At 43.7% G+C, this 22,221-nt stretch overlaps 1 protein-coding gene and 1 long non-coding RNA gene across 2 annotated transcripts in view; one reads left to right on the forward strand and one right to left on the reverse strand.

The window, feature by feature from the left end:
* LOC128875212 (CUGBP Elav-like family member 5) overlaps nucleotides 1-22,221 on the forward strand; it is a 447,698-nt gene that overhangs the window by 51,472 nt on the left and 374,005 nt on the right. The window lies entirely within an intron of this gene.
* Nucleotides 11,988-17,240, reverse strand: LOC128874965 (uncharacterized). The gene is made up of 2 exons (XR_008456718.1): nucleotides 16,961-17,240; nucleotides 11,988-12,451 (listed from the first exon to the last, which is right to left on the reverse strand). It is a non-coding gene; the product is annotated as an uncharacterized LOC128874965 (long non-coding RNA).

Here is a 22,221-nt window from a genome sequence, read left to right on the forward strand (position 1 = left end):
ATCTTAATGTTCGGTGCGCATGAAGCCGTTTGTCGTGACTTGGCTAATAGGTTGTACTTGGAGAGTCTTGCATTTTTATTGGCTGAATCGCAGACGTGAAATATTCAAACTCATTGCATCGAACCCTCGTCTGTTACATGTTATTTTACTGTAGTTTATGTTTTAAATGGAATCCACCTGAAGTTATTACATTCGCAAAATTTGAATAATGACGAGTTAGTAATACAAAATGTCAATTAATATACGGTCAGTACCATAAATATTCGTACCCTTTGTGTTTATCGAAGGAATTTGTTTAAATTGAGAACATCGAACCTATTATTTAATTTAGACAAACTTCTTTAATAGACGTAGATGGTACGAACATTTATGAGACTGACTGTATTTTTTGATCGTCGCAACGTCGTTCGCCTCGTTTTTTCGCATCGGACATTTGCAAATAATATCGCGTGGTGAAACGCGAAATGACTTTTCAGAACGAAGCAAAACAGCGCAGCGGGCGCAAAGTTTCATCAACGTGGCGCGAACACACACGTTACGAATCAAAGATAGAGCACGTGCGATGCACTAACGAGATACAGTCGTTAAAGGTATTTACTTTCCGAACGTGGCGGTGCTTCAGGGCGGTTCTAATGGGCAAAAATTCAATGTATCTCCATGTGATAGAACACGGCTCGTCGGCGGTGTTAAACGGTCCTCCACCCGTACAATGCTTCGCCACTTATTACTGGTAAGACGAACGGGAGGAAGAATGAGATCGGATAGCCAGATATTATACAAGATCTATAACCGAGCAGAGGACTCGTCACGCTCTGTACACCCCTCTCTCTCTCTTCGTGCACCAAGGCAATGTTATTGTTTTTGGTACGGTGCTGGAGGCTGATTATTTTCAAAACATGCCACGTTTAACATCTCACAGCGCCGACTCGCTTCTTTAGCGAAACGCAGGGAAGTCAATGGCAGTCATCGAGCCATCAAGATCTTATTATTTCAATATTAGAGATACTCGGGTCCCGGGAGACTCTCGGTCGAATGCGCAACGCTCGATTACATTTCTCGCTCTTTTTAAAGATTAATCCGACTATGATTTAATGGTTCGCAATCCCGTTTAAGCCCTCTTTGGAAATTCCATTCTCATCGATTCCGCTCCGTCGACTCCGAGCTTCCCCGCAAGGTTGTCGTAAAGCGACGGAAATATTCTCGTTTCTCGGTGGGTTTTATCGTTACTTGAAATAGCCAATCGAAGGCTCAGAGAAGTGGGTACGAAAGAAATTTATTCGCCTAACGAAAAGTTCCTCGAAAGGATTCTTTGTCGAGGGACGCATCGCGATGGTATCGCGGGGCCGGTTTCGCGAGCGGCGAGTTCTCTGGTGCACCGTGGAGCAATAAAATAATTTTATCGATTCCTCGAAACTTTCCTTATAACCGGGTGACCCGCGATTGTGTCTCCGACGGCGCGCAACGAGCATAACACGAAACAGGAGCACAACGCGAAACTCGTCCGTGCGCGCGCTGTGCTGGCCGACTTGGGTCGTCGCTTCACTTTCGTTCTTCCTATTCGACGCTTCCCTTTTGCTCCAGTTCGCGCAACCAGCGGGCATGCACGTAACCACGGGCCAGTAATTTCCGAAAGTACGAACGTCTGCTCGACGGAAAGACGACTCGCGGAATATAAGAGCGAGGGAAAAGGACTTGTTGCTGGGTTCCGAGTCGGCGGCTGCGACGGAGACCCGCAATATACCCGAGGAATTCGATGGTTTATTGGCTTTCCTTGGACGTGGTAAAACAAAGAACGCGAACGGAAAAAGCGAGACGGACTCGGGGAAGACGGCAAGAAAGGAACGAGACGGGAGAAAACGAAGGAGAGCTCCGGTGACTACAGACTACGGGCGTCGGCTTGTTTATTGGAGTGCCGATGCGCACCATCTGTTCAAAAAGACTTGTTGTTCTAAATGTGAACAGCCACCGTGGGCGCACGGACCAGGGACCAGTTGGCACGACGGAATCGACGATCGTATCTTACTTCGTTACTATACCGGCTCGAAAGGCGATTGTCCATGTGGATAGTACTTAACCCTTTGAGCGCCAGAGGAAATTTTCATACATATTCGAGAAATGCCAGACAATTTTAAGCAAAGATGCATGATTGCAAACAAAAATGTATATTTCGGTCAATTTTATTTTAGGGTTCATGAAATTTTTACTCGATACTGAAATCATGTTAGGCTTCCTTTATTACTAAAAAAATAAGAATAAAACGTTATAGGTTTGTGGTGGCTGACGGGAAAATAAGTAAGACTCGTGTGCTTTTTAAGACTTTTTAATGGAACGATCGCGTCCGTATTCCGTGGCTTCTCTTACTAGACTAACTTACATCATCCGTTCCCCCAAGCATCGCAGACATTCTTTCTTCATTCTCACATCGCTTGCACTCTGTTTAAATAAATGCATTCACCCAAAGGAACATTCGATCCAATCATATAAACATCCGCTCGACGTTGGAACCAATAATCTAAACATTCACTCAACGCTTGTCACGCAACACGCACCTCGATTCACTCTTCCAGACGTAACATTTAAAACTAAACCTAATTATTATAAATACAAGCCGGAAACGTGGCGTCAGCTCGTCGCCGATGCCGCCACAAGGTTTAACAAAAAATAAATTCGTATAAGGAAAATATTTTCACAAAAATTTGAACTCGAATTTCGTTTCTAAATGAAGTCGTGGCGATTATTCAACGTCGATATCGGCCAAGACTTTGAATTACAGTCGCGCCAGGTATGCTAGAAACGGGAGACCTTAGGAATACCCGGGTCGCGAGCGCTTCTCGCCAACCGTGTTTTTCGGTGGATAGCTTTAAATCCAACGCCGCGGGTCAGGAAATTGGCAACTGGACGACGAGTAATCAACGGTACCGAAGCCGTACAAGTAATTAAGCGTGTTAAGTCGTCGAGCAACGCCGCGCGTCGTGTCCTTCTCGATCCAGCTTCGCGACTGTTCGCGTCCCGGGGGTCTCTGCGTCGGACAGCCGGTATGCGTTCAGATGGAAGGAATCGGCGGGGAGAAGGTTGACGACAAGTGGTAGCGTGCCACGCGCCTCCGGCGTTCACCCTTTGGGGGAAACAAAGAAGCCTCGGAACAGCAGGCCTGGCCAGAAAGGAGTTTTCACCAAGCGCCTCTCGCACAATGGCACAGTTAGGGTTACAAGCTTCTTGACGAGTTGCCAAGTCGCGTCGTCGACGGCGGCCTCGGTCCTCCTTTGTCGACGCCAGCTAGACGTCGCGCGACTCTTGATGATAGCTCCTGCGAACGACGAGGCTGGCGACGACGGTGTCGGCGTCGACGGCACAAAGCTCGTCGTCTTTGCCGCGCGCGCCCGTGCCGCTGCAACCACCAGACGACCGCACGTCGACGTTTGATCCGCGCTGGCCGGAATTGAAACGGTGCCAATGAACCTGCCGGTCCGGATTTCTGCGACCCTCGCAGAAATCAAACCTCGAGGAGATCACCCTGCTCGGCTACTTAGTTCTTCTTGTTTCTTTCCCCCCTCGGGGAAAAAGTTTACTGGAAGCGATAAGGTACGGTTTTGCCTCCTACATCCCCTCCACCGTCCTTCGGGCTGGCAGTAAAGAGTCTTCGATCACGATTGGATACTCCATCACTGTACTTGATCAGTTCGCATTTGTCTTCCGGAGATGTTAAGCGCGGTGGAATTGCGACTGTTTTGGCGCGTGTTCTTGATTCTCTTTGGATGGGCAGAGGTTTAGCCATCTCATCTCGATCACTGTTGTGGTACTTACGTCGCAGTAGATACATATGAAACAGTGTAATGGATGTTTTTAAAATTCAACGTTCCTCAATTGTACGAGGGTCATTAAAATATAAACCGGAATTTTTTTACACAGCTTTATTGGGGGTAGATGAAAATACAAATGGATCGCCTTATTTTTCTACATAGGTTCCTTTGATAGAAATACATTTCTTCCATCAGATAGGAAGCTTTCTAAGCCCGGTGGGAAAAAAAGCAGGTGGCTACTCCAGTAACCAATTGTACAAGTAGCTGTCTGACGAAGAAAAGTACGCAGACAAATAAGGCACTCCATTTGTATTTGTATCTATCGCCGATAAAGTTGTGTATACAAATTCTGGTTTATATTTGAATGAATCTCATCCTATCAACGCTCCTCGATTAAAAAAAATATTTTCTTTCAATATCAAATGGGGTTAAAACTTCAGACTGCTGACAAAGTACTCTTAGAGTCCGCAATTTAAAAAGTGAGACAATCTATACTCCTCCAGTGAGGAGATGGTATCGTACTTGATTGACGATGTTCTTCGAAGCAAACCAATATTACCATTGATGTTCCAAGTTTCCCACTCAGGACATTCTTGGAGGGCCAGGCGCGTAGGTGGGGTTGGAAGATGTACCAGTTGCAATTTAGGGCGGTTTCCGAAATGTGCAGCGCCTGCAGGCCTAATGCATCCGTCTTGCATGCAGGCTCTGCAGGAACGTTGCACAAGAGTCGCTTGTCTTGGGGGAACACGTCCATATATCACCGTCCTCTCTCCCCTGCGCGTGGGTTTACGGTGCGTCGATTGCAATTGAGAGCGGACTAGACTTTTTCCCGGAGAATGGTTAGTCGATATCTTCCAACCTAGAGGCCCCGTAAAGAATTTAGAAAAACCAAAGTCGCGTTAGCTACGTTTTCTAAAGTAGATTCTTCGACAGACCATAAAGCAAATAAAGCCACATGAGGCGTTCGATGCATAAATCGATTAACTTCGTGTAACAAAAAGTTGAAAAATTCGACGAAATATTGTACACTTTTGTTTCAAAATTCCTTTTATACTATAAATTCAAATAAATGTTGTAGAATGCATAAATACAGACGTAGCTTTCATCTAATGGTATATAAAATTCATAAGAAAGAATAATCAAACAATTTTTACGTGACTGGTGGAGTTACTCGATTTGACAAAATGCCACCACGAAGAAGTAGCAGGATCCGTTTCCAGTAAGAACAGGATTCGAGAGACGTTTCGATAACGAAATGCGAATCGGGGAAACGTCGAAGGCATACCATTCGAGTAGCCAACTCGACACAAAGACATTCGAAAGTCGTTAGGCCAGCTCATCGAAATCTGCTCTGCCGTCACGTAGGGAATAACGAGGCCCTTCGCGACGAATGGGGCGCATAAGTTAGTGAAATTTCACTTTAAGCGGAATCCGATTCCCTCCCCCGAATGAAGTTCGCAATCCTCCCCCTGGCGAACGTGTACGTTTATTTCGCCGAGATATCGGATCAGCGCGAAAGAGCAAACTCGAAATGTACGCTGGCGTGCGCGATGCACGAGCCAGAGCATCCGATAGACATATGCGGTAGCACGTGGCAGAGACAGAACAACGTGTACACGCTTCCGTGAATGTACCTGCGGACAGATGCCGTGCTGGAAGTCAAGCCTTCACGAAAGCTGTGCACGTAGCAGCGAGCGGATAGAGCCAGGCCTCGTAGCTCGACTTGGCAATGATCGCCAGCCGGTGACTCTGCCAACCATTAACGAACACGTGTCTCCATCTCGATCTCGCGTCTAAATCGGGAGAGTTGTTGTCGCTAATCGTTTCTCGATTTCTTTATGTTTCCACCAAATACGGTGGTGCTTGAAAAAATAATAACACCAATTTTAGAACGCAATTAATAATTGAGGGGGTGGTTCTTTCTTTGTCGAAGGGGAGGTGGTGATTTGGAAATTTATCGAGAAATGAGGGCGTAATTACGATGTTCCAGGTTTTTATTATCCGATTGAGATTTTTCTATAGTTTAAAAAATATTTCTTTTTTGTGTCGAGGAGATGAATACTTGCGATGATATCGTTAATCCATTGGAGTAGGGGAAAAATACCAGACATTTCCATTGTGGGATGGATATCTCTTTGGGTTTAACTGGAACAAAAATCAATTTTTTATGATTGTCCGATGGCCCTTAGTATTATGAAGTAGGGTGGTCGATGTTTCGTTTACGCCGTAAAAACTTCAACTTGCTATCACTACCAGAAAATTTTGTTATAGAAAAATGTGCGAATGTCTTAAACAATCCTCCGAGAACAACATTCTGTTCAACGCAAATCTAAAAGCGTGGACGGTTGTTTCAACGTCGAAGTTATGCTAACGCTCAAACAACAGTAATTCCACCGAATAACATGATAGACCAACAATGGCAGTTGAAAAGTAATCGATTTCTGAATTGGAAATTCAATTAAACTGCGGGTAGAAACTTTCGTTTAACTTGAAGCTTGTGTACCGTTCAATTTGAGTTCTACTAGCGGGGCAAAGTAAATAAGTTACTCTGTAACTAAAAAAAAAAAAAGGTGGAACAGAGGGGGACGAAGCAGGAGTTGCATTCGTTGTCTCGCACTACTGCGAGCAGTCGAATTGGTTTTTCCCTATGGATGTGTTTACCGATCGTTTCTATTTCTCTTTAAAATTCGTTTCGTGCTGGAAGATATGAGAAATTCCGAATGTACAATGAACGCGGAATATTTTATCATGTTGATTAACACCTCCAATTTTTTCCGAAGCTTTTCAATTCTCGCGTATATAAATAACGCGAAACGAATAAGCCACGTGGGTAGTAACTATCGGTTTTTTTTTTATTACCGAGTTCGTGTTTCAGTGTCCACGTGAAATTTAATACTTTATTGATTGATCATTTTAACCATATCATTCGGAATGGTATTTCGCAGTCACAGGCGGACACAGATTCCACGAAGATACCGCGACGCGTTCGTGTTTTTTTTTTCCGAAACAAAAAAAACAACAAAAAAACCTTCTTTTATGTTTGAACATCGATTCGAGAAACGAGAGGTCGTATTTCCTTCGGGCAAAATTATTGTTATCGCCGCAACAATATTGCGAGGCGCGTATATTGGCGGTTTAATGTTATGCGTTCGCAAATAACAGCATGATTCATTTTAGCAGTAGAAGCCCATAGTGGTTTGTCAATGGAGCGATAGCGGCGTCGGCGCTCGGCTGTTCAGGTCATTAAAACTTGATCCATCGAACTATTTGTTCGTTCGTACATGCTGCAATCCCGAAAGTCTCATTTTTCACGATATCGCCTCCCCGACGTGGGCTCTCGTTCACATTTTTTATGCGGCTCGGCCATGCATCATCGTAACGGCGAAAGCGGAGCGCGACAGATAATTCACGCGATTTCGATGCTCCGCGCGCGAACGTTAATAAAACCGGCCGACTTATTTTAATTAAAAACATTTATGCGCGTTACGCATGTAAATTCGACGATTCTTCGTTCGTTGAATCACGTTTATATCTGACAAACCACTGATTCGATTAACTTGGTTTGTCTTGAATAAAATTCATTTTTGAACAGTCCATTTTACTATTCGAGTTTTAATTATGCGGAGGTAATAAAAAAGTCTCGAAAGTACGAAATTCAGAAGTAAGAGACGGAATAGGAAAGGGCAGAGTTTAAGACACTCTGTTTCGCAACATGAATCAGCATTTGGTGACGCAGACTTCAGATGACGTAGGAAAAGGTCGAGTTCGAATCATCGTATGTACTTGGAAAGGTAGGACCAATGCGAATGAAACGTTTCTAGATGCTTTTGCTCTAGTTCTCAATATGCTGAATATTTTGAATTTTAATCTTGCAAAGTGGAGATTTACCACCCTTAATTTCTAATATTAAGTTCTTACGATTATATCTTAGTTGCTAAACCCTTATTATCACGAACGAATCTCACATTTATACCATAAAAACTAATGTTTTACCCAACTTACTCACGGCATTACTCGAATAAATTAGTCGCGTGGAAACCGCAGCGCAAACAATATTATACTAAATAAGAAGCCTGAAAAACGGTGACTAGTGTTTCGCGTTAGAAATGCTCTTTTCGCAGCCTCCCCGCAAACTTTCTCTCGCGTTACGGCTGGAACATGCTCGATACCATTGGCGCTTTCATTGTCATGCAAAAGTGCGACCTTATGCTCGATGTGGAGCAATTCAGCAGTCGGTTGGACACAATAGGCCGGACAGTCGGCGCGGTACAAAATATGCAAATTCGACGGACGTCGGCAACGGGCCGCCAAAAACAATAAACTCGAGCGATTGCATGTGTCCATACATCGATGGATCCATAAAAATATCCGTGCGAACACGCTTCGAGTCTGGAAGAGTTCGACGAGGGGGGGGGGCTGGCGGGGGTAGGTAAAACGCCACATGGTCCGGATGGCTCCGCTATTTAGCGACGACGAAACCGACCACCCGTTACACTTCGAACGGATTCATCAGAAACTACTGCATCCATCTTCTTACTTTTACGTGTAATTGGTCTTGTCTAAGAGTCCTAAATTTATCTAGATTAGCTGGGAATATTAGTTCAGGGCTAATTCATAGCTTAGGCTGCTGCAGAGACAGACCACACGTAAACTAGCCAATACAGATCAAGATTTTCGTATTTTGTTACTGACTTAGTTTTTCATTTCCGTTTCAGGTAAGATACGACAACCTAACAGAGACGAGTCCGTACAACTAATTTCCAAACTAGTTTCTAATTGCAAGTATTTATCGTAATCATTCATCATTAACACGCGAGTATATCACAAGATACGCCTTTACGTGGTGCCATTTTTTTTTTATCTACATTTATATCGATTGTCCTATTGCGTTAAAATTAACCAGGCAAAAGATCTATAATACTTTCGACGTTCATTCTATACATATAACTTAGACCTAGACAGCCTGTACATCCGAATTCGTAACGACAGTTGCGACAGTAGGAGCATCGTAGCGTTCCGTTTACATTGGCGTTCCCAAAAGTGTTTGCACGGGGAACGGTTCCTCCAGTTTTCACACTCCGCTCTAACGCGGTCTAACTACTTGTACCTCTGCACGAGTTCATCGTCGGGCCACTGTTCCCCAAACTTTTCTTTCAACGAACTGGCCACTCTGTAGCCCCTGAGTAGACCATACTCCCACAGAATTTCTGCTCGAGTATAACGTACGTACGGACCGAGTTCAACCGCTGAGAATGTGTTGGGATTAAAGGATTCGGTCTCCGTGCGGTCGAAATGCGAAATTTTCTCCATTGAATGCGTCCCCACTGTACGTCCAATACGTAATTGCATCGTCACCTTGCTTCTGGTAGTAATGGCGTACGTGTTTTAAAAGTTAAAAAAACCGAACACGTCGCTGTACACACTGACAATTCAGTCTAGTACTATTTTAATTAAAAAAAAAAAAAAAAAATATGAAATGTCTGACTTATTCTATATATTACTACTTGGAATTTCTTTCTCAATTTTATTACGTCGTAGATATCAACATTTTTCCTACGACACGTTACATTTAAACTTTGTTGTGGTTAGAAATAAGACTAAAAACCATTAAGGAACCTTTTTATTCTTAATTTCTGGCAACACCAAGCGTTTCGAAATTAATCGAGCAAAATACATTTACCATGTATTTCATCGATGTTCCCAGGTCAACAACGGAACGAAACAGTAACGTGAAATATCGTCCCCGGAATATCTTACGGAACACGAACAATTTCCCAACATGATCTCGCGTCTGCGTGTTGTATCGGTGGTGTCTCGGTTCGTATTTCGCCCGAATGTTTTCTTCGCAGCTGCAAATAGTATGACGAACGAGAAACGATCGACGGGAGGACGCGAGTGAATTGCAAGGAAAGGACACAGTCCCCCGATTCGCTGGGGTGAGAATAAAAATGGCTCAGATCGAGGAACGGATAGAAAGGGGGTAGAAGGAGAGGAGCGATCGTTGCCGGGTCCCGCAGCCCGATTTGACGGGTTTGTTCCTCCTTGCTTTTTCCTTGTTCGCCTTCCCACCGGCCATTTGCCGGCGTCGCTTGTAAATATGAGCGGTCCTTCATTCGGACAGAGAGCAATAGCCCTAACAACGTCTTCCTGCCGCTGCGGCGTAGCCCCAAGGCCGTTCGACGACGGCAGTTTTCCTTCGTCTGGGGAGTATACCCGCCATTCCTCGGAATACGAGCTCGTGGAAAGTGAGACCGTGGAGGACGCGGCGAAAAGAAACGACGCAGACGGAAAGGGACCACGTAGCATGGTGTCGTAAGCGAGAGGGAGAGAGAGAGAGCTGGGGAAAGTGGAAATAGTGTCCCTCGACAATCAACGTCTATGGCGTCGCGCCATCGTTCTTCCCCCTCCGCGACGGTGTCGTAAAAGATGCTTGTTACGAGCGGCGAACGGATAAAATGACGAATCGCAGGGGTGCGTCCAGACGCCAACACAAACGCGCAACGAACGGCTGGACGGTTCACCTATTCCTAGGTTCGCTCTTGTATAGCCCGACCAAGCGATAGCGAGGCTTGAGAGCCGGCGATATTCTCGCGATAGGTGTGGACAGAGGGTTCTATTAAATCTAGGATGTGGGACGAGGAATCACCGCGGTTCGAGACGTTTGTGTCGGTCTATTACCATTAATATATCTTCTGCGTACTCAAGAGACTTTAAAGCTCGAGGCCTTGGAGCCTATAGTCTCCTAGGTATGAAGAACGTTGAATAGTGACATCTTTCCCAAACGCTAGTCAACCAGTGAGCGCGATTTTTTTTTAAACTCCGTTTGAGTTTCATTTTAAACAGCGTTAAAAATGTTTTCTCGTAGGTTGTTTCTTTTTTTATCTTACCGAGGTTTGTAGATCAGAAGCGTAGGAGTAGTGCGCATCGACGCCATAGACGCAGAATGGACAGTAGTAGGAGTACGACTCTGTTCAGACCGCGCCCACCGCTCTGAGGCATGCGCGTTTCGCCCCTCATTCTCACTAGGTCAGACTATACTCCGCTATGATTCGTGCATACGTTTAGGAATCAACAAAAACACAATTTTCTTATTTAGCAACGCGTTGAAACGAAAGTCGCTTTTCTAGTAGGCCTCATAGGTTCTGATTCAAGCTTATTAGGATATAAATCCTTTTTTTTTGGAACGATTAGCATTGAAACAAGTTTGAATCCCACAAAATGATTTATTAACTTTTACTACGGGACCAAAAATCTGTAATTTAATAATCATTTACTTCCCTTGAACACGGTGACTAAAAATAAATACAAATAATTTCTGTCTGATCATTTCGGTTATCAAACATAAGCTGGAAGTGTCAATTCAGGGAACGCAGCGAGCCCTGAGCGTGGTCCTATACATGGTCCTCATTCGTGAGCTGGTATAAATTGCGGGGCTCACTTACCCGGCCAAATTTATTCCAATCCCGTAATCCGCGCCTATTCATACAGATGCAAATCGGAGAAACGTATGCCAAATTCGTACGCATCCTTCTGGAAGCGAGATACCTCGTGGACCAAGAAGGATAGCCTACATAGTACTCTGCGCGGACAATGTCGAGAATGAATTAACGTGACCCTAGCTAAGAACAGAAAGACCAGGGGTTGCACGAGACGAGGAGATATAGGGGCGAGAAAGGACAGAAAGAGGGAGCGAGATGGACACGTACACACAAAGGGTGAAAATGAGCAAGGATGGTCACTGTTGCATGGAGCATTGTAATAGTCCCTTTGGAAGCAAACCTTTGGGTTTTCGAACGTACAAGAGCGTCACAATACACGGTGTACGCGTTGGTACTGGCCACCGTGAATTATTAAATGTCACAATTAAATGCTGCAGCAGAGTTCGCGTCCATAGCTTGACACGATGAAATATTAAGTCATCAACCGGTTCGTTATAACAATGAATAAATGAACCTGATTACTCTTTCGACGGTTCGATCCCTTTTTGCCATTATTAAACCCTTCCCAATTCGCGCTTTTTCGTTATGCAACAATCCACTCCATGGCACCTCAAGGTATCACTTTTAACCATGATTTGTATTTTGTGTGCAAACTCAACAGATGCCTTAACGCATTCGCGACTGCTGACGTGAATTCATGTCACCTCAAATTCTATCACTGGTGGTGTATTATCTGCCTTAAAAGCAATTATATAAATTATGAAAATCTGTTTATTTTAAACAACACGTACTTACAATATTGATATTTCAAAACATATTTTACAATTTGGATGTTTGCCCTAACGATACTAATTTACGATTTCCTATAAATACACTTTCTTTCGAGTAGAAAACCAAAGTATTAATCTCAGTCACGCGTGATCGACGTGTCAGTCGTTAATTATCACGTTGCCTGCGTGTTAATTACACTGACGTTGGGTTCTCCGCCCCGATTTTCGCGCGTAATTCGGTTAGAGCGTATCGGGTCGACGATTTCGAGAAATTAAGTAGCTACCCCGTCGTAGAAGCGACTTGGCAACCAATTTGAACGCTGCCAGTGGAAAGACTAACGGGTTACCGGTGCCGGTAAGGCGCGTTTCCATCGACACGCGGTAGGCGCAACCAAGATGTCTGGGGAAATGAAGCTATGCGGGTCGGACTCGTTTCATCTTCCTGCAAATAATTTAATCCAGGCTAAGTACAAATTTATGTCTGCACATAGACTGAGCGCGTAGGGTAGGCAAGGGCTAAAGGGTACATGGCTCGGGTATTCGGAAGATACATGCCTGTTCGGGCAACGTTATGTAACGGGATGCTGTGTGACGGCAGCCGGTGCCATTAAAATTAATAAACGCAATTTGAGAACTTAATTGAAAAGTTTTCAAGCTGCGGAAAGGAAGCGTCGCTACGGCATCGGACGAGGGAAGATACATTGCTCCGTCGACGGGCGGCACGCTCGAAAATCATGCCGTGTAATCGAAGGTCTTCCTGGCTGAAGACGTTCAACTACCCTTCGTCCGAAAAGGCAGGCCAACCTTGGGAATTTTTAATACGAAAGTGTGCAATGAAAGGTTTCTAAATTTTATTGCTTTGTTTGCTTGTAATATAATTAAGATGTTTCTAAAGATCGATTCTTCGCCCAGAAATAAATGAGAACATTTTTCACCATTTTGAAACCAGATGCTACTTAGATATAAGCAAATAAAAATCCCCCAAAATTGTTCTGTTTCTTAGGGGGAAGTCGGGGTAGATATACGCCTTAGCGTTTCCCCTCCTTCTAGGGGTGATCTCGCTTTCTTTATCGTCCCTTTTCTCTTCCCTTCGTGATATGCCTTGGCACGGCGAGCGGTGGAAAATTGAACGCGACAGTGCATCCAGGACGCCTCTGAATATCTGAGAAGGCTCCTTCAGGATTTCCCGAGCACGGTATTTAATTTGGTCGACGTAAGGAGAGGCGGTGAAGAACGGCGCAAAGGACGAAGGAGGGGACCAGGGAAAAAAGTTGGGGAAGATCTGCATGAGAAAAGGGAATAAAGGGAGACGGGAGGGACAAGGGCAGAGCCGGCAAGAAAGAACACGGTGGAGGAAAATGGCGTGCAGCGCGCGAGACGAAAAGGCCACGGCAGTTTGGACCTTAGGGAATCTTAATAACTCCGTGGCTCAGCTATTTTTATATTTCTCCTTTCCGTGACATTAAAAATCCTGAACCAAACTTTTAACATACATTTAAGTTAAAGCTCGGAGCCACGGTAGACCTAACGTCGCGCGCCCCGACGCTGTCTCTTGAATAAAAATCACCCTCAATGGCGCGCTTTACTTCAGCGCCGAGCTCCGCGGAACGAGACTGCTTGGAAATAAAGCAGAGGAAATGAGCAGAAAGGAAAAGAAGGGAAAGCCAAGAGCACGTAGATAGTCGCACATTAATATCGTTTTGGGCAAGAACAATGTAACCGACGTTTTTGTAGAATCGAAAACAAGCATGCTTTTCGACGGTGCTTAATCACTGGCTCGGCTTTCCGGTTCGAATGAAGTGCGTTTCTTCAGGGACCAAATATTTAGCTTGAAATAAAGAAGAATTTGAGCCGATATTGATACGTGATACGAAATGTAGAATTTGTAAATATTATCTTTCTAGATTAATCAAGGTAGTCATCGTGATTATATCGTGTCTTACAATTTGCAAATTCGAGGACCTAACTGGGAAGACAATTTCCAGCAGTCTGTTATTTCGCCTATAAAGTAGCTATTGCAGGAAGGACGCTAAATGCAGCACAATTGTCGGAGTACATTTGCATTCGTTGGCCCCGTCAAAGACGTTTCCTCTCCCTGGCGAAGGTATCATCGGTATTCTCGAATCACTTTGCATGTTCCAGTTAGCTTTGCGACGCAATGTACATTATTGGCCGTCTTGTAACTCTTAGCTATCGCTGGGCGTTTTGTTGCTCGCTCCTCGAGCATTTGGCCGCGTCGCAAAGGTCAATGGAGCAGAATACCACCGAGTGGGTTCATCGTTCCGTACCATGCGACCACTTCACTTATGCGCACTCGACGGCTTCGTGGATCGGGATTTCATGATCGCGGAAGCGACGAAGCTTCTTCCTCTTCTTCTTCTTCCTCTTTCCTCGCGGGAACCTTAATCCTTTCTGACACCGTTTCGAGAAATAGACCGTTTCTCTTCCATCCGCGGAACGAATCGAATCCAGCGTCTACTTTTGCCCAAGCGTCGTTCAATTCGATGTTCGGAAGTACTTGCACTTTCAAGGTCGCCATGTTTCTTCTCGGTGAAAGCACGAGGTGCTGCAATTCTTCTCCTCGACTCGGTTTGGTCGCAGGTTCTTGAATTTTAAATATTTGCCAGTAATTCTTTCATTACTTTCAACTTTTCAAATTTTGTTTATTTACACCGAAATGAAATTTCCCGAGGCACTCGAGGTACCCGTGTCACAGAATAAAAATAATAAAAAAAGAGCCTAATCAGGTCCTAGCCTTCTTCTATCATCTCAAACATTACATTCACTTCACCCCGCATTCGAAATAATGCAATTCTCTCTCGATAAATCCTGCCCAATCCGGTCGGATAAATTTTCGGCGTTCGATGGGTAAATTGAATATTCTCCTTTGAAAAATCGCGTTTCGGTAAACGTCGATTTACCCGCGATACCTGGATCAGCGTGTACACGGGTGAACACGTACGGAGAATACCTGGTGGGCATCGATATTCAAAAAACCGAAATCCCTCTGATACGAGGCGCCGCGATATCCAACATCGACGACGATAAATGCCGATACTCTGAGGATGAAACATCAACCTTTGCGTGGCTGGTAGCTAGGTGGCGTCGGGGCTGCGGTTATTTGCATATTTCAATTTCCTCTGCGCAACACCGAGGGTGTTGTCGACGTGCGGCTGAAACAGACCCTCACAGACGCGTTTCACGGTTACACGCATAGTTTCTCGTTTATACGTTTTGTAAGTATACCAGGGCCGCTTCTCGTCAATGCACGCCGGCTGCGCCTGTGTGGATCGAAGTTCGTGCAAGTCTGTGCAGGAGAAAATGTCAATGTCGGGTGCAAACATTGCTCGCTGGATGCTGCACACTGGTTATACAGGGTGGCACGGTGGATATTGAAGCACGAACTGACCCCTTTCTTCGCTGGTACAAGTTTTCATTTCGCGTTAATTACCCAGCAGGGGAGGCTTTTGGTATTTTTTTTTAATCTTATATGACACTGCTCAATCGTGCGACGATGAATGTAAGTAGGTTAGAGTCAAAAATTGTGGTTGGAACGACCTTGCCCCTTTTTGGACATTTATCAGTAGTATGTTCGTCTTGTACGTGAGAAATCGTTATGGTACTGTGCGGAAAAAACGATAAGTAAACAAACAATCAAATAGTATATATAACAAACTACTGACTATTAAAGTCATATCGTGACTGTATATTAACTCAATTCGAAATATATTAACCCATTCATTGCCAGGCAAATTTAATGGGTTAAAAATCACGTCCACTCTAATTATCAAAACTTTAAACAAAAGATTCTAACATCGTTTCATTTTATATTGAACTCAATACCATAACCTAGCGCAGAAACATTTGCCAGATAAACATACTGCTATGCAAAACGAAGACGAAGAAATAAAATTCCCTTCAGTGGCAGTATTTTCGCGAGCCACCCAGTATATTCGCGTCCCGCTGTTCTTTCCGAGATATCGGAGTAAGTACGTGGGTCTGTGCGCGTGCATAAGTGTATACGTGTCCGGGGCACTATCGCTCGGGAACGTTTCTCGTTCCGGCTTGGCTATATTACCTGCGTCCTATTATAAAAGTCATTTCGCAGGACACTCTTCTCTGTCCATTGTACCGGGGCATTTCAATTTTCACCCAAGATGCAAATTCCTTGTCTGCGCGAGCCCCGCGGTACGGAACCGTCGAGACGGCGGCGTCAAGACGCCGGAGGGTCTAATGTGTAGGTGCGGCGAATAGGTCTATCGCAGCCTCATTTCGTTTCAATTCATTAGGGGGACCGTAAAATTCTAATTCCCGGGTTGCCTACCACTCGCTCGACACCGTTTCAGTTGGCGGGAACCACCCTTCCTCGAGCCGTTGGCCCAGAAACTTTTCGTTCCTCCTCCCTGTGCTGTTCGCGTTAACCAGTAATCCATTCGAATCTTGTTAGGATAATTGGAGGGACGGATATTGAATTAAACAAATAAATAGTGCCCTCAACTTCGACGACTTGGAACGGAACTTCCTTGGAATCCTTTTTAGAGCTTAAGAAATTGTTGTTCAGATAGGGAAAGGGGTTATGAGATTTTGAAATCGAGGAGAATTGTTATCTTTTGATGCGAGGCTCGAAGCGTGAGTATTGGTCATAACTGATGCGGTGATTTTTCATGTATCGAGGATACGTATTTGAATTGGAATGAGAAAAATTTTAATATTTGATAGTTCGATGATACGGTATTATTGTAGTGTTTCGATTGTCAGTAATGTTATACAGAGTTTAAAAGTATTAGAGCTTATTTAATATAAAAGTTTTGGAACCTAGATTTTTTATGAAACTCAAAGATTCCAATTCTAAATGTCTAAATACTCAAGTCTGGTTTGATAAAATCAGGAAGGCGACACTTTATAATGCAAAAATAAATAAAAAATATAAAAAAAAACAATTTTTTCATACCAGTCTTTGTTGTCAAGAAAACCGAGTTCGAAGTCCTTCGGCGCGCGTGTAATCGAGCACTGGACTAACGTATCTGTCCATTACTCACTGTTTCTACTTGCTGTGGTCTCTGCGCGCATAGACGGCGGTTTAGCATTATCTAGTTTCCATCGATACCACTATCTTCTAATTAGTCAGCACCAGTTAAATCAGATCATATGATAACATATTAGCCAACACAGCAACGTTTACCAACACAAACGCAAGTAGAAACAGTGAGTAATAGACAGCCACGTTGGCCAATTTGTACGCAGCGCATTCGATGAGTTTTCATCAATTTTCTTAATCAATGAAACTTTCTATTTCCAAATTTTGTTCTACATGTTTTATTGAGTTTTAGATAATAAATCACCCTCTTTTTCTACTACAAATTCAGCTACCATGTATATCGGTATTTCGTAACAAGTGGTTAATATCGAAGTAACAGGATATCGTAAATATAGATTCACAACCGATTAGAAATTTCAGTTAGTTGTTTTCAACGAGGTTAGGAATTTCGTAGGATATGTTGTCTCTGTCGACGAAACTGTTTAAATTGGAAATGAAAATCGTGGCTTATCCCGAGCGTGAAACGACATTCAATGTACGCGCATCTCGAGAACTAATTGCTTGACCTGCATGAAACTTGGACCTGAATTCACTTTATTATTATTGTCGACGTCATCTAACGCGTATCATTTAGCCAATATTCGCTCCATAACTTCGAAATAATACACGAACGCGTTAAACAAGCTTGCCACAAATTAGAACCGCAGGAGAACTCTATCAACGCGTTGGAAAAGTTTACGGTAGATCATGTTCAAGCTCGCATTGGAACGACAGCTGACTATTCTCAGGTTATCTTTATAGAGAAATACAGGAAAAATAGTACTATACAATAGTGGTATTTTTAAACAAAATACATGTAATAAGTACAGGAATTGGAAAAAAATTATTTTGTAGTAAAAAAATATGCAACATCATTTTTCTACTTTTAACTTCAAATATTTATATACTCTGTTTATAAATTTGTCCTATTTAATAATATTATTTGCCCTACATCAATCTATTTCCTTTTCAAATGTAATCATTTCTCACGGAATTTGAATTTGGTCCATTGTTATATATGATGTGGTAGTTGTCGGCATTTCTCTGTATATACTTTTGTACTATTTTCATCTTGTTTCTCTTTTATTTCGACCAATATCTGTGTATTTTTTCAATTTCCAATACTACTCCCAAAGTTAGCCCGAGTCTGAGCCCAATGTTGGGTCTTGGTACATATTTATGTTGCGGAAACTCAGCTGTTTGTTGAACCTACAAACCATTACTTCTCTAATTACATTATTGAATGCTAAGAGCAACACAACAATACGTCATTTATTTATCCGTTGGCAATAAGCAGTAATACATGTATAGTTTAATACTTTCCTAAATAACTCTCCTAAATTTCTTGTAGAATCGTGTCCCTATTTTTGCAATTCATTACCAGAGCACGATTCGCCATTGCAACGCGGTATCTTTATTACGACGAAATACAGCACGTGCTCTTGAATCTTCACGACTGCGTGGCGCGCGACGTCGCAATCTATATGCAGGGGAACACAGACGTCCGAGAATGCCAGAAATATAAGTGGTTCCCGGAAGACGGATGAAAGAGGGTAGGTTGAGCCAAGGGTGGAATCCAAAACTTTTTCCTTAATGAATACATGCGACACACAAACGGATTATATTCCGTCCACGGTACGCCTCGAGTTTGCCGGAACGATGTGGACTCGAGAAGTGGTCACTCGACGGGTATAGACAGACTTAGGCGTCGACGGTTGTCCATTGCAATGGGGAGGGAGGAACGGAGGTAGGACAACGACGTCAAAAAGAGGGAGAGAGAGATCTCGTTGTATCGATCGGCGTCATAAAATCCATTTTATGACTTGGACGCTGTCCAGTGACTGGTGTATTAGCCGTCGCATTGCCTCGCAAATAAAACGCTCTTCTACTCTTGAACCCCCTTTAACCACCTCGCCTCGCCCTCGTCGATGTCGGACGGTCGTCAGACGCCATCAACTTTCGTCTGTATCCCACGTCTCTACCCTTTCTCTTTTTGTCTATCTATCCGTTCGCATATACCTGTTTTGCCTGTCGTTCGGCTTCGATGCACGTCGGTAGGTTCATAGGCAAAAATACCGATGCTAGACAATCTTCTTCATGGTCTCGTACCTCCGGGCGATTTGTCTGTTTCGAGAATCCTCGAATCGCGCCAAACTTTTGGTCCTATTCGCGTTAACGTCGGGAAGGTTAACCCTTGTTTTATATCTACATTTAACGCGTCCTGTGTTTCTTTGCTCGAGGAAACAAACGACGAAGGCATATCAGAGCAACCCTTCCTTCCTTCCAGTTCTAGACGAGACATCCTATTCTGTATTCTCTTACGCTCGGAGGACCACGAATCCCTCTGCAGATGTTCGTCGAAAAGCCTTTGAACTATCCCAGCGGCACGAGCTAGTCGCTCCGATTTGTAAACGATGTAACAAAAGGCCGTCGCGTAACACGGTTGCGCGATAAAACTATCAGGCGAAATCCCGTGTCTACGCGTGAACGACGACGGGCCGGGGAATTTTATTCTGCCGTGGAATCGGAGCCCCCATATAAACGCGTCGCACGTACACGCGTTAATATACGATATTTGGTCGGGGTTCGACTGGTATCGCGTGAAACAATAACTCGTTCGCGCCAGGCATGTTCCGCGTCGTTTTAATCGGCTCATCCGAACGATCGCGGAATCAGCGTGCCGCGAGATACCTACGTAACTCGTCGTCAGGGTGGTCGTTCCACAAATTGGTCTCGCACGTCGCGGACCAGGGAGGACGAGCGTGTACCGGCCGCTCGTACCCAAGGATAATTAATCCCAATTGAATTAATTAGATTCGCACGGCGAAAATTAAGTACCGTCGGGAGTTGCAACACGCGCGTTAATATAGGATGCCGTTGCTTTTTGCCACCAGGCTGCAATAACCTGGCATGCTTTCCAGGAAATCAATGGAATAATTGAACCACTAAATTTCCGACGCCCGCCGTCTGCCCGTGTTTTCGATAACGGGAGTAACGACTCGAATTGAATTATTTGGGCAGTTTCTGGGAGGAAGTTAGGAATTGTCAGAGTTTAGGGAAAGATTGGGAATATCAGTAGGGATATGGGCAGTATTGTTGGAATGCTTTGAATTTTAAGGGGAAGAATGGTTTTGTTGCGAATATTTCAGCTGACTGCGAAGTTTCATCTAAAGGCTTCAGGCTTCGAAACGCTTCTCTGTGAAAATTTATAAAGTAACTTAAACATGAAAAATAGTGCGGAGAAGCAACAGATGTTAAAGTAATTTTTCCAACTTACACATGACACATTGTTAAAAATAATTTATCATGCGTAATTTCGATACAAGTAGCAACTCTTAGATGAATGGAAAGAAAAGTGTCGTATCCCTTTTATAAAATAAATGTGCTCACGAGTTCGTTTACGCTCGATGACAAGACATGCTATTACCTCGAGTTAATAAATTGTTCCACGCTGCCAGCTGCAAGTGTAACCGCTTGATCTGCAATTTGCACGAGGCTGCGCCACTCGTCGCACGCTGTCAAGCTAATCGTAAGCCTTATCGTAATTGCAAATGCGACAGCAACATCCGTAAACGCTTCTCCCTGGGGTGAGAAGAAGATGGGGTGGTTAGACGCAGGCAGCCATTGTTTCGTCACAGTCGTATATCACGTATTCCTGTTAACGACGCGGAAACCCGATACAGTAATTTTGCACATAACCTGCAAGGTGAGAATGATCGAAACGCGTCGTTTATACTTTAGCGGTCTACGATAAATATCTTTTTTTTTTTCACGTGAAAGTTATTTGTAAAGAGTAATGAGAATGGCTCTTTAAAAATGTTTGAATTAAACAAAGTGGATACATCGATACACATCGAAACATTCACACATAAAAACCTCGATCAGAATTATTTCGAATAAATTCGAAGGAGTTGTTACTTTTCAACCGAAAGAAAAGAACGATCCTCCCCTCGAAATCTTTCTCTCCTGTATCCGTCTCGAACGAGTCTGGGAAAATATTATAAATTTTTCGAATTAATAGCGCGACGAGATAAGAAGGGAAAGTAAACGAGCTCGCATTAAAGCGACGGCTCCTCGCGTTTTCTTCGCGCAACCCACCGAAACCGAGGACCACGGTGATTGATAAGGCGATCCCTGCCAACGATAGCCGTGATCGAGGGTGCTTGAAACTCGGAACGCAATTGCGCGCCGAACACAAACGAGTAATTTCATCGGTAAAATTCCCGGGAATATTCGCGCGTGGTTTGGAAGAAAGTTATACTCGAGTTGGCAATCACGAGTTGCACGCGAGACGCTTCGTCTCGCTTGTTTTCACGCATGTCCATGTTAGAAAATATGGCAGGATCGAACGGGATAAATCTGTTCATTATTTCACGAGACTGACTCAATTATTTTAAGCCCTGTCGATCGCTGCGCCAGCACCCGGGAGCTGGTGATTAATATCTCTTCGACGTTCTAATACAGTTTACGCTTCAACCTGATTCTTCGGAATGCTCGCAGGATCTGGCAAGGGTAGAAGTTGGCAGTAATATCACGGGCTTTTGGATCCAAATGTATTTGAAGGAAGCCAAAAAAGTAGTGCCAAATAGACAAATACGCAGCGATATGAAAATTAAGCGCGTATAAAGTGTGTCATCCAAAACGGATCGGTCTATTTTTCTGCTTATGCACGATTTTCATCGCGAGTTCACCACTTACTCCTTGCGAACCTGTGGCTAACGTATTCTGGAGTCCAGAATATTGTTGAAATCGAATATTTATTCAACTATTTAAAAATATTTAATACTAGTATTTGTTAAGGAAATGTGAAGGGTTTTAATCTATATTTCGATAGAAATTTTCAAAAATACTGCTGGAAGTATGAACAAAAAATTCCTGAATCTCAATATTTCTTTCGCTCCAAGTAGTGCTGTTTTTCAATAATTACCTTGAAATTTAAACAATCACCGCGAATTAAATCTCTTGAAAAATGGTGTCCGTATAACGAGCGAGTAAAATTCATCCTGAAGTAGATTTTACGAGAGGAAATTTAGCCGCGTTCCGTTCCGTGTCGCGATTCCTGTATGGCCAGTGGCGTTATCTGTAGATTTAATTCGCCCGAAAGACGAGGCGGTTGGACAGAGAAACGCGAAAGA

Source organism: Hylaeus volcanicus, chromosome 4 (assembly GCF_026283585.1).
Source record: "Hylaeus volcanicus isolate JK05 chromosome 4, UHH_iyHylVolc1.0_haploid, whole genome shotgun sequence".
NCBI classification, from domain to species: domain Eukaryota; kingdom Metazoa; phylum Arthropoda; class Insecta; order Hymenoptera; family Colletidae; genus Hylaeus; species Hylaeus volcanicus.